Below are 12966 nucleotides of genomic sequence, written 5' to 3' on the forward strand. Positions count from 1 at the left end.
TCCATCTCCCATGACTCGGAGGTGGAAGATTTTGTCTTCCCTTTCCCTTTTTTAGAGGTTTCTCCTACCTTAAATGCCATAAGTGGTTATGAAAAAAACAAAAAAAAGCTATGCTTTTACCACACCAAACTTAGAATATTGCTCATCCTCGAGCAAAGAAGAAAGAATAGAAGAAGAAGAAGAAGAAAATATGGAGGAGAGGGGGAGAGATGTGTATTCGGCCAAGGGGGAGAAGAGAGGGTTGTGTTGTGTGAAAAGGAAGAAGGATGGAGGGGTTTATATAGTGGAGGGAGAGGGTATTGTTTCGGCCATTTAGGGTGGATTTGGGTGGGAAAGAGATTTTGAATTTTGAAGATAGGTGGGGTTTATGGGGAAGAGAGGATGGATGTGAGTGGTGAAGGGGTAATTGGGAAGAGGGATTGAGGTGATTGGTGAATAATGTTTGGGGAAGAGTGTTTTTGGATTGTGTGAAGAAGATAGAGAGGGTGAGTTGAGGTAGGTGGGGATCCTGTAGGGTCCACAGATCCTGAGGTGATCCTATGGGATCCACAGATCCTGAGGTGTCAAGGATTTAACATCCCTGCACCAATTAGTCGTGTAAAATGCCATCTCTATGTAATCCTGGCGTTTAATGCCAGATTGATGCTTGTTTCTGGCGTTAAATGCCAGATCTATGCTTGTTTTGGGCGTTCAACGCCAGTCTGCAGCATGTTTCTGGTGTTGAACGCCAGTTCCATGCTTGTTTCTGTCGTTTAATGCCAGTTCTCCTCAGCGTGTAGTCCTGGCATTTAAACGCCAGACTGTTGCTTGTTTCTGGTGTTCAACGCCAAACCCATGCTCTGTTCTGGCATTGAACACCAGCCAGATGCTCCTTACTGGCATTTAAATGCCAGTAAGCCCTTCCTCCAGGGTGTACTGTTTCTTCTGCTGTTTTTGATTCTGTTTTTAATTTTAGTATTTGTTTTATGACTCCACATGATTATGATCCTAATAAAACACAAAAGAACAATAAAATAAAAAATAAAATTAGATAAATAAAAATTGGGTTGCCTCCCAATAAGCGTTTCTTTAATGTCACTAGCTTGACAGTGTGCTCTCATGGAGCTTCACAGGTGATCAGGTCAATGTTGTGGACTCCCAACACCAAACTTAGAGTTTGAATGTGGGGATTTCTCAATACCATTCTTAGAGTTTGGTTGTGGCCTCCCAACACTAAACTTAGAGTTTGATTGTGGGGGCTTTGTTTGACTCTGTCCTGAGATAAGCTTTTCATGCTTCCTCTCTATTGTTACAGAAGGATAGCCTTGGGATTTAAACACAAGGTAGTCCCCATTCAATTGAAGGACTAATTCTCCTCTGTTAACATCAATCACAGCTCCTGCTGTGGCTAGGAAGGGTTTTCAAAGGATGATGCATTCATCCTCATTCTTCCTAGTCTCTAAGATTATGAAATCAGCAGGGATGTAAAGGCCTTTAACCTTCACTAACACGTCCTCTACCAATCCATAAGCTTGTCTTTGTGATCTGTCTGCCATCTCTAATGAGAATGTGACAGGCTATACCTCAATGATCTCCAGCTTCTCCATTGCAGAGAGTGGCATAAGATTTATGTCTGACCTTAGGTCACACAGAGCCTTCTCAAAGGTCATGGTACCTATAGTACAGGGTATTAAGAATTTACTAGGATCTTGTTTCTTTTGAGGTAAAGTTTGCTGAACCCATGTATCTAGTTCACTAATGAGCAAGGGAGGTTCATCTTCCCAAGTCTCATTACCAAACAACTTGGCATTTAGCTTTATGATAGCTCCCAGATATTGAGCAACTTGCTCTCCAGTTATATCTTCATCCTCTTTAGGGGAAGAATAGTTTTCAGAGCTCATGAATGGCAGAAAGAGGTTTAATGGGATCTCTATGGTCTCTATATGAGCCTCAGAATCCTTTAGGTCCTCAATAAGGAACTCTTTCTTGCCTGGGAGACGTCCCATGAGGTCTTCCTCATTAGGATTCACGTCCTCCCCTTCCTCTCTATGTTCGGCCATTTTGATTATATCAATGGCCTTGCACTCTCTTTTTGGATTCTCTTCAATATTGCTTGGGAGAGTACTAGGAGGAGTTTCTGTGACTTTCTTACTCAGCTGGCCCACTTGTACCTCCAAATTTCTGATGGAGGACCTTGTTTCACTCATGAAACTTAAAGTGGCCTTAGATAAATCAGAGACTATGTTTGCTAAGCTAGAGGAAATCTGCTCAGAATTCTCTGTCTGTTGCTGAGAAGATGATGGAAAAGGCTTGCTATTGCTGAGCCTGTTTCTTCAACCTTTATTAAAGCCTTGTTGAGGCTTTTGTTGATCTTTCCATGAGAAATTCGAATGATTTCTCCATGAGGAATTATAGGTGTTCCCATAGGGTTCACCCATGTAATTTAGCTCTGCTATTGCAGGGTTCTTAGGATCATAAGCTTTTTCTTCAGAAGATGCCTATTTAGTACTGTTGGATGCATTTTGCTATCCATTTAGACTTTGAGAAATCATGTTGACTTGCTGAGTCAACATTTTGTTCTGAGCCAATATGGCATTCAGAGCATCTATATCAAAAACTCCCTTCCTCTGAGGCGTCCCGTTATTCACAGAATTCCTCTCAGAAGTGTACATGAACTGGTTATTTGCAACCATGTCAATAAGTTCTTGAGCTTCTGCAGGTATTTTCTTTAGGTGAATGGATCCACCTGCAGAATGGTCTAGTGACATCTTAGAGAACTCAGATAGACCATAGTAGAATATATCCAAAATGGTTCACTCTGAAAGCATGTCAGAAGGACACCTTTTGGTCATCTGCTTGTATCTTTCCCAAGCTTCATAGAGGGATTCACCATCTTTTTGTTTGAAGGTCTGAACATCCACTCTAAGCTTGCTCAGCTTTTGAGGAGGAAAGAACTTAGCCAAGAAGGCCACGACTAGCTTATCCCATGAGTCTAGGCTATCTTTAGGCTGTGAGTCCAACCATGTTCTAGCTCTGTCTCTTACAGCAAAAGGGAAAAGCATGAGCCTGTAGACTTCAGGATCTACTCCATTAGTCTTAACAGTCTCACAGATCTGCAAGAACTCAGTTAAAAACTGATAGGAATCTTCTGATGGAAGTCCATAAAACTTGCAGTTCTATTGCATTAGAGCAACTAGTTGAGGTTTCAGCTCAAAATTAGTTGCTCTAATGGCAGGGATTGAGATGCTTCTTCCATCAAATTTTGAAGTAGGTGTAGTATAGTCACCAAGCATCCTCCTTGCGCCTCCACTATTGTTATTGGGTTCGGCCATGTCTCTCTCTTTTTCGAGATTCTCTATAAGGTTTTCTCTGGACTGTTGTGCTTTAGCTTCTCTTAGTTTCTTCTTCAGAGTCCTTTCAGGTTCCGGATCTGCTTCAACAAGAATGTTCTTGTCTCTGCTCCTACTCATATAAAAAAGAAGAGAACAGAAAAAGAAGAGGAATCCTCTATGTCATAGTATAGAGATTCCTTTATGTTAGTAGAAGAAAAAAAGAATAGAAGAAGGAAAAGGTAAGAATCCAAACACAACGGTGAAGAATGGGTTCGAATTCTTGAGTAGAAGAGAAGTGTTAGTAGATAATTTAAATAAATAGAAAGAGAAAAGAGAGAGAGAATTTCAAAAACTAATTTTGAAAAAGGGTTGGTGATTTTCGAAAATTAAGAGAAGAAATAAAATTAAAATTAAAATTTGAAACAATTAGTTAATTATAAGAAATTTGAAAAAGAGGGAGATGATTTTCAAAAATTAGAGAGAGAAAAGTAGTTAGATAGTTTTGAAAAAGATAAGAAACAAACAAAAAGTTAGTTGAAAAAGATTTGAAAATCAATTTTAAAAAAGATTTGATTTTTAAAATTAAAATTTGATTACTTGACTAACAAGAAACTAAAAGATATGATTCTAGAATTTAAAGATTGAACCTTTCTTAACAAGAAAGTAACAGACTTCAAATTTTTGAATCAATCACATTAATTGTTAATAAAGTTTTCAAAAATTTGAAATGTAATTAAGAAAAATGGAAAAGATTTGATTTTTGAAAAGGTTTTGGAAAGATAATTGACGTGGCGGACATTGGCGCGATAAGAATTTATTAACAGAAATACGTTGCAAGTACAGTCCTTAACCAGCTGAAAATCCACTTATCAATTTAAAAGGGTAGTCACAATATTGAAATTAAAATACTAGGAGTATGATTCCCAGGTCGTCTCCCAATGAGTTGCAGAAAAATGTGCTATTTTATCAATCAGGTGTTTTCAAAAATGGTTGAGTTGATAACTGGAAATTAAATTAGAGAATTTAATTAATTTTAAATAAAAGCCTTGACTGCGAGTAGATTAGTCGGAAGCCCTATTTTTGTTGAAGTACTCTCAAGATTAATTAATAATTGGAAGTCACTCTACTTAGTTATCCCTTACTAGGTAAAGGAAAGTCAAGCAAGTTGGAAAGCTGTTTCTAGTCACAAGTCCTAGTCCTCTCTTTTGGGAAGGACTAGTGTCAATGATTAGAGGGTGATCCAACAAATAACCCAATTATAATTTCTCTTTTGAGTGATTCAACTAAAGGGTTCTTTTCAATCATCTCCCAATCAAGTTATGGGACTACTCACTCATCATAATTATAAACTTCACAGAATTAATGGAGAAAATAAAAGAAGACATGATGAATAATAATGAAAGGGATTAATTGAAAATAAAAAATAGTCTATATTAATAACTCATGAAAATAATCCAAAGTCAACTCTAGGGGAATTAAAAATATTGAAGAATAAATGAAAAGTAAATAACAGACTATAATGACTAGTACCGGAGGTAGACTCTTCTCAGAAGCTAAAGCTAAAACCTTCGAAATCCTAACTATGAATGTTCAAGTGAGTAAAACCTAGGGGAGGAGCAATTTCAGATCTAGAAACTAAAAATTATGCAGAATCAATGTTGTTTTTTTGTCTCTGCATGTTCCCTGGCTCTAATCTGTGTTTTTGGGCCGAAAACTGGGTTGAAATCCAGCCAGAAACTCTGCCAACGACTTCTGAAATTCTGCAGATTGCGCATGTCACGTGACCGCGTCATCCACGCGTTCGCGTCACTCGGCGTTTCTCGTACCACGTGTGCGCGTCGTCCACGCATTTCGCGTCGTTCATGCAGCTTCCAATCCGCGCGGTTGCGTCAGACACGTGAGCGCGTCTGATAAACCCATATTTTATGACATAATTTATGCTGAATTTAAGTGATTTATTTAATCCTTCACCCACTTATGCATGTGAAATTGCATGGTTCTACTTTCCCTTCTTATTATGTGATGTATGTGAAAAACATGTTTCCTAGGCTTTAAAAATATTAATTTTAATTACCTTGTATTGCCATTCGATGCCGTGATTTGTGTGTTAAGTATTTTCAGATCTTCTAAGGTAGGAATGATTTAAAGGATGGAAAGGAGACATACAAAAATGGAAGGAAAGCATAAAATGGAGTTTTTGAAGAAACTGACAATGACGCGTCCGCATGGACGACGCGAACGCGTGGTTCACACAAAAAGGGATCGACGCGAGCGCATGGATGAGGTGAACGTGTGACTCACGAAATACAACTGACGCGGGCGCATGACTGACGTAACCGCGTGGAAGGGCAACACTCCAGATGACGCGACCGCGTGACCCACGCAGACGCGTGACGTGCGCGATCTGCAGAATTTGCAGAAGTTGTCCTCAGTGATTTCCGGGCCTTTTTGGCCCAGATCCAAACCCGAAGAACACAGATTGAAGGATTATAAATGGAAGGATCCACCTATTCATGAGGGAGGAGAAAATACAAACTTTTTAGGATTTAGATGTAGTTTTTAGTGAGAGAGGTTCCCTCCTCTCTCTTAGGATTAGGATTAGAATTTTTAGAACTTAGGAATATTTTTATCTCATCTTTCTATCAGGTTTAATATCTTTTTATTTCGACTTCTCTTAATTGTTGATTTTTGATGTTGCTTATTTGGCTTATGACTCTTCATATTTGGATTGATTTTATTTTATTAATGCAATTGAGGTATTTCAGACTTATATGTTATTGATGCTTGGGCTCTATCCAGATTATTTTCATTCAAGTAGATTATATTCCCTTTTGGCTTTGGTTGATTAAATGGTAACTCTTGAGTTGTCAAACTCAGCAGTGGTTGAAATTGGTAGATTTTAATTGATCTAGATGCTCTAAAACTAGTCTTCCCAGAGGGATTGACTAGGACTTGAGGGTCAAACTAATTAGTCCACTTGACTTTCCTTTGCTTTAGTAAAGGTTAACTAAGTGGGAGAAAAATCCAATTCTCATCACAATTGATAAGGACAACTGGATAGGACTTCCAGTTTTCATACATTGCCAAAAGTTTCTATTAGATATTAATTTATTAATTCTTGCAATCTATTTCTCTTGCTTAAAACCTTTTCAACCCCAAAAACATTATTTTTCCATAACCAATAATAATTCATACTTCCCTGCAGTTCCTTGAGAAGACGACCCGAGGTTTGAATACTTCGATTTATAAATTTATTGGGTTTTGTTATTTGTGACAACCAAGACATTTGTACAAAGGGATTTTTTGTTGGTTTAGAATCTATACTCACAACGCGATTATATTTTTGTAAAATTCTTTACTAGCAAAAATCCTAATGTCAGCGTCACTGTTATTTCTTCTATCTCGCACGGTCGCGTCAGCCATGCAACCACGTGACTTCTCGTTGGTTATCTCCTCAATTCTTTGTGTTCCTTCCATTTTTTTCATGCTTCCTTTCCAATCTCCAACTCATTCATGCCCTATAAAGCCTGAAACACTTAACATATAGATCACGGCATCAAATGGAATAAAGGAGAATTAAAATACCTAATTAAAAGTCTCTATGAAGTAAGTTTTCAATCATGTAATAATTTTAGGAAGGAAATATAAATGCATGCTAATTATATGAATAAGTGGGTAAAGATTATGATAAAACCACACAATTAAACACATTATAAACCATAAAATAGTGGTTTATCAACCTCCCCACACTTAAACATTAGCATGTCCTCATGCTTAGTTAGAGGAGATAAAATAAATGAGTAAGAACATGTAAAAACTCATGCAATGCAATGCAACCTATATATGTGAATGCAACTATATGATTCTTGTCCACTTTATCAAGAATAAATAAGCTATTCAAAACAATTATAAATCAAGTTCCACTAATTCAATTCTCATACAGTAAGAACAGATAAAAATGCAAGAAGGTGGCTCATGAAAGCAGGGAACATAGAATTTTAAGCATTGAACCATCACTAATGATGTATGTATACTCTAGTCTCTCTAGTGTATAGGGTTATCACTCTATCCTTCTCTAATCATGCTCCCTAATTTTTGTTCTTCTCCTAACCAATCAACAACATTTAATATACTAATGCAACATCATGAGGTCTTTTCAAGGTTATAATGGGGCCAAGGTAAAGGTAAGGATATATATATGGTTAAGTGAGCTTATAAATTGAATCTTTAATTAACCCAAACTTTAACATAACCTATATATATTTTATATAACTTTGGAGTACGTACCTAGCTACCCAGAATTCTCTTTCACATTCCATACTCATGTATCAACTTTTTATTTTAATTTTATCATACATGCATTGATCTTTGAATTCTTAACTCAGCATTGGGGTAATTTTGTCCCCTTATTTATTTATTGAATATTTTTTAACATAAACATAAAAATAAACATAGCTAATCAATGCACATAGATTTTTGATTCTTATAGTTTCACATGAGTAGGTGTCCAAATTCCCATTATATTATCATGACACATTCCCTTATTATCCTTTGTCCCCACAATTTCCCATACTTAATTAGCACACACAATTCTATCTTAAGCTAACCAAAGATTCAAATTGGGATATATAATTGTTTTTCCGCTTAAGGTTAGTAATGTGGTAAATTACAGAACAAATGGGATTTAAAGGCTCAAAGTGGCTAACAAAGGTAATTGAAAGGGTAGGCTTAATTTGGATAAGTGAGCTAAACAATTAATGGTCTCAGTCATATGCAGCATATAAATATATTGAACATTGGACATATAGAATGGAGCAAAATATAGATTACAATCATAGAGAAGTAAACACACAAGAATAAAACAATTATGGTTAAATAATGTAACCATGCATAAAGGCTCAAATCTCACAGGTTGTGTGTTCTTTAGCTCAAAAATCATGTTCCAAATACAACTTCAAGCAAATTTAACGTAAGAGTTTTAATTAAAATTAGTGAAATTTTTTTTTTGTTCCAAAAATAGAGTCTTAGAAGAAACTTATTGTCTTTTCAATTAAGTAGAACATGCATGCAACTAATCTCTTACTATGCAATTTATCTTATTCTACAAAAGAAAAACTAACTAAATATCCTAATTTATTGGTGCTTAGAGAAGAGAAATTACCTCCGGAAGTTAGGTACTAACCAATCTCCCCACACTTAAGGATTTGCACCGTCCTCGGTGCCATCTGTCAGGAACAATGGTGGGCTGGTGGCAGTGTCTCCACAGTCGGGACCGTCATGGCTCCCTGTGCTGGTGAAGGAAGTGGAGTCCGGAGTGTCTGGGTCCTCGTCAGGTCAGTGGTTGCCTGTGAGTAGCTCCTTGAGGTAGTAGAAACGGCGGTAGTTGCGGCGCTCTCGGAGCTTTACTTTCTTGTCTTGTTGTCCGACCGCGTCAGCATTTGATGCAGCAGTTGACTAGTAGATGGTGGAGGAACTGCAGCATCCTCTGTGGACTAGCTGGTAGTGGCAAGTGGTGGCCTGAGATATCTCCCGTTAGGGACGTACTGATCATCCCGTGGAAGTATGGCTTTGGTGTCTCCAGCTCTGTAGGGAACTCCGGCTGCTGAGATAAGATCAGAGACCAAGACGGGGAAAGGTAGGTTGCTCACGATCTGCATGTGTTCCAGAGCATTCCGGATATGTCTTGGTAAATTTAGAGGCTGGTCTGTGAGGATGCACCATAGTAGAACGGCCATGTCTGCAGTGAAGGAAGACTCATGAGTGCTCGGGAAGACGTAATGGGACATAATCTGTGCCCATACGTGAGCCTTTAAGGTAAGTGCGGAAGCCGAGATTCCTTTAGGATGGGAACGATGGTATCCAAAGATCCATTTGCTGCCAGGTTGAGCGATAACTCTAAGAACAGCGTCCCAGTCAAAGTTGTACGCCTGACGCTTGATTGTGGCTTTCTGAAAAGCGTCCAATCCTTTCGGAGCAGGGGGAAGATTTAAGGCTCGCTGAATGGCTTCTTCTGTAATGGGGACTTGCTTCTAACGTATATAAATAAACTGCAGGGTTGGCGGGTGGAAGTTGAAGTAGAACTCAACTACCCAAGAAAGATTGACCTGTCGTGGCTGTCTCTGTAAGAATCCCCAATGTCTTTGTGCAATTTGCGGCTCAACAAAGTTGGCAATACGAGGTGGAAGGATAAGAAGGTGTTCATTGTTGTAATTCCAAGCTGCCAGAATAGGAAACATCTGCTCACAGTAGTGATTTGGAAATCGTGCAGTGTCCTTTGCTAGGAAGGCTCTTTCCTTTTCATCAACCTTTATAATCCTTTTAATTATTTTTGTTGAGGGCTTGACTACAGTTGAAGAAAGTTCTGCCACTAATGTTCTTTTTGTTCCTTTCCTTGCTGTGGATTTGGAGGCAGCTTTCTCTTTGCCCTTTTTGGTGGCCATTCTGAAAAAAAGAAGAGAAAGTAAATTAAATTTAAAGAGATAGAGCAAGGAAGAGGATTATATGAGTGATAATCAATGCACGGTAAAGAGGAATGAAGTGAACACATGGTCATGACAACATGTGAAAAGTTCATCAAAGGAAATAAAGCAAGTGCATGATAGGGTAAGCAGATGCAAGATGTTTATTGACATGCTAGCAAAGACATGAGTAGCATAGATCAAGCATCACTTCATAAAAAACCATCACGTTTGTATTGACAATTAAATTCAATTAATAAAATAGTAAAGGGAATTTGTGAAAAGCAAGCATTGAATAGTAGAATAGAATAATGTAGAAAAGTGCATGATGCCATACAAGCTTTTTCACAAACACATAGCATGCATGGTAAATAAGGTATAGAAAGTATTAAAGTAAACAGGCAAGCACCCCTTTGAAAAGGTAATATATAATTGCCAAACAATTTTACAATAATCCACAAACATATAATGAGAAATAATAACTCAAATAAATTTTCAACACCAAGTAAAAAGGAAGAAAGAAAGAAGAAGAAAATATGGATAGTGAAAGTAAATGGAAAAGAAAAGAAGAGAAGATAACATAGAAAAATAAGAAGAAAAATAGAAAAGTAAGGGGGGAAGAAAAGAAAACCTTGTTAATGAGGGTGAGAGAGAGAGTAGAAAGTGAGAAAGAAGGAAGAAGGAAGAAAAGAAAATAAGATTGGGGGAAAGAAAAGATAAAGCAGGCTGGCAGATTTGAATGAGTTGGGCAACGCAAACGGCACGGACGCGTGGGACACACGTTCGCGTGGAAGGCCCTTAAGTGAGCTAACGCGGACGCGTGACGGGATTTGCGCTAGTGGCGCGAGGACAGCTTCGCGCTCGCACAACTCTCTGTTTAATTTATGATTTTCCAAAATTTAGGGTGGTGCGGTCGCGTGGGTGACGCGATCGCGTGGATGGGCCTGTGCGATTAGCACAAGTATAACCCAGCTCCCGCACAACTTTCGGCCATTCACCCTTGTTACGTCGAATTGCAAGGCCATGCGTTCGCGTGGGTGACGCGGATGCGTGGTGAGGCCAAATTGCAAATGACGCGGTTGCGTCATCCATGCGGTCGCGTGGATCAAATTGTGCCTAAGGCACGCCTCCAACCACATTCCGGCGCAACTCTCTATTCAATCTTTTTTTTTTATTTCCAATGCCCATGCGACACGGACGTGTCGGTGACACTGACGCGTCGCATGCTTTTTCTCTCTCTCTCTCTTTTTTTTATGCAAATGCAGTATGCAGATGAGGTGCAAGATATAGGCAGTAGTACAGAGAAGAGTTATACAAGAGGGAAGATAAGGAGAAGAAGGGGAACGATCATACCGTGGTGGGTTGTCTCCCACCTAGCACTTTGCTTTAACGTCCATAAGTTGGACGCTTCAGTAGCTCAGTTTTCTGTTGCGAGTGGATCCTCCAAGAGGAAGACATCTAACTCCTTGTTTTTCGTCACCTTCTCACCATGGTAGAGCTTCAAACGATGTCCATTAACCTTGATGAGTTCAGAGCTTGAAGGGTGACTTAGGTGAAAAACTCCGTACGACTCAGCCTTCTTGACTCTATATGGACCTTCCCACCTTGATCGCAACATGCCTGGCATGAGCCTTAGTCTGGAGTTGTAAAAGGAGGACTAAATCCCCAGGTTGGAACTCTTTCCTTTTGATGTGTTGATCATGTACAGCTTTCATTTTCTCCTTGTACAACCTTGAGTTCTCATAAGCTTCTAGGCGAAGGCTCTCCAATTCTTGCAATTGCAACTTCCTTTCAACTCCGGCCTTCTTATATCCCATGTTGCATTCCTTTACTGCTCAAAAAGCTTTGTGCTCCACTTCAACTGGAAGATGACAGGCATTTCCATAGACTAAGCGAAAAGGACTCATCTCAATGGGTGTCTTGTACGCTGTTCTGTATGCCCAGAGTGCATCTTGCAGCCTGGTGCTCCAGTCCCTTCTATGAGGTTTGACTATCTTCTACAATATGCACTTTATCTCTCTGTTAGACACCTCGGCTTGCCCATTAGTCTGAGGATGATAGGCTGTTGCTGCTCTATGAATGATCCCATGCTTCTTCAGTAATCCTGTTAGTCTCCTGTTACAAAAATGGGTGCCTTGATTGCTCACGATTGCTCGTGGTGATCCAAAGCGACAAATAATGTGGTTTCTATCAAAGGAAACAACAGTGTTAGCATCATCAGTACGGGTCGGAATTGCTTCCACCCATTTAGAAACATAATCTATAGCTAACAGTATATAAAGGTGGCCATTAGAATTTGGAAATGGACCCATGAAGTCAATGCCCTAAACATAAAAAATTTCACAGAAAAGCATAATTTGTTGAGGCATTTCATCCCTCTCGGATATATTACCAAACCTTTGGCATGGGTGACAAGATTTACAAAATTCAGCAGCGTCTTTAAAAAGAGTGGGCCACCAGAATCCACAGTCTAAGATTTTTCTAGCTGTTCTTTGAGGGCCAAAATGTCCTCCACTCTCAGATGAGTGACAGGCCTCTAAGATGGACTGGAATTCTGATTGAGGCACACACTGTCTAATTACCTGGTCAGCGCCACATCTCATAAATAGGCGTCATCCCATATATAATATTTAGACTCGTTTTTCAGCTTGTCTCTTTGGTGCTTAGTAAAATTTGGAGGAAAAGTGCGATCAGCTATAGGAGTGGAGTCATCTTTAATGTGCTCAAGGCGACTCAAGTGGTCTGCCACTAGATTCTGGTTACCACTCCTATCCTTTATTTCTAAATCAAATTCTTGTAGTAGCAGTATCCAACGTATAAGCCTTGGTTTGGATTACTTTTTAGCTAATAAATACTTTAGAGCTGCGTGGTCTGAATACACTACTACCTTAGCACCAAGTGAATAGGCTCGGAATTTATCCAGAGCAAAAATAATAGAAAAAGCTCTTTTTTAGTAGTAGTGTAGTTAGACTGAGTAGTGTCTAAAGTCTTAGACGCATAAGCAATGACAAAAGGATCTTTACTTTCACATTGAGCCAGCGCTGCTCCTACTGCATGGTTAGAAGCATCGCACATGATTTTGAATGGCTGGCTCCAGTCAGGTCCTCTCACAATTGGAGCTTGAGTCAGGGCCGTCTTCAGCTTATCAAATGCTTGCTTACAATTCTCACTGAACTCGAACTCGATATCTTTCTGCA

At 39.0% G+C, this 12966-nt stretch overlaps 1 non-coding gene across 1 annotated transcript; it reads left to right on the forward strand.

Moving 5' to 3' along the window:
* Positions 1 to 2801: 2801 nt before the first annotated feature.
* Positions 2802 to 2909, forward strand: LOC127747168 (small nucleolar RNA R71). Its single transcript, XR_008008972.1, has one exon. It is a non-coding gene; the product is annotated as a small nucleolar RNA R71 (small nucleolar RNA).
* Positions 2910 to 12966: the final 10057 nt, after the last annotated feature.

The sequence above is a fragment of the Arachis duranensis genome, chromosome 4 (assembly GCF_000817695.3).
Source record: "Arachis duranensis cultivar V14167 chromosome 4, aradu.V14167.gnm2.J7QH, whole genome shotgun sequence".
Lineage (NCBI taxonomy): Eukaryota > Viridiplantae > Streptophyta > Magnoliopsida > Fabales > Fabaceae > Arachis > Arachis duranensis.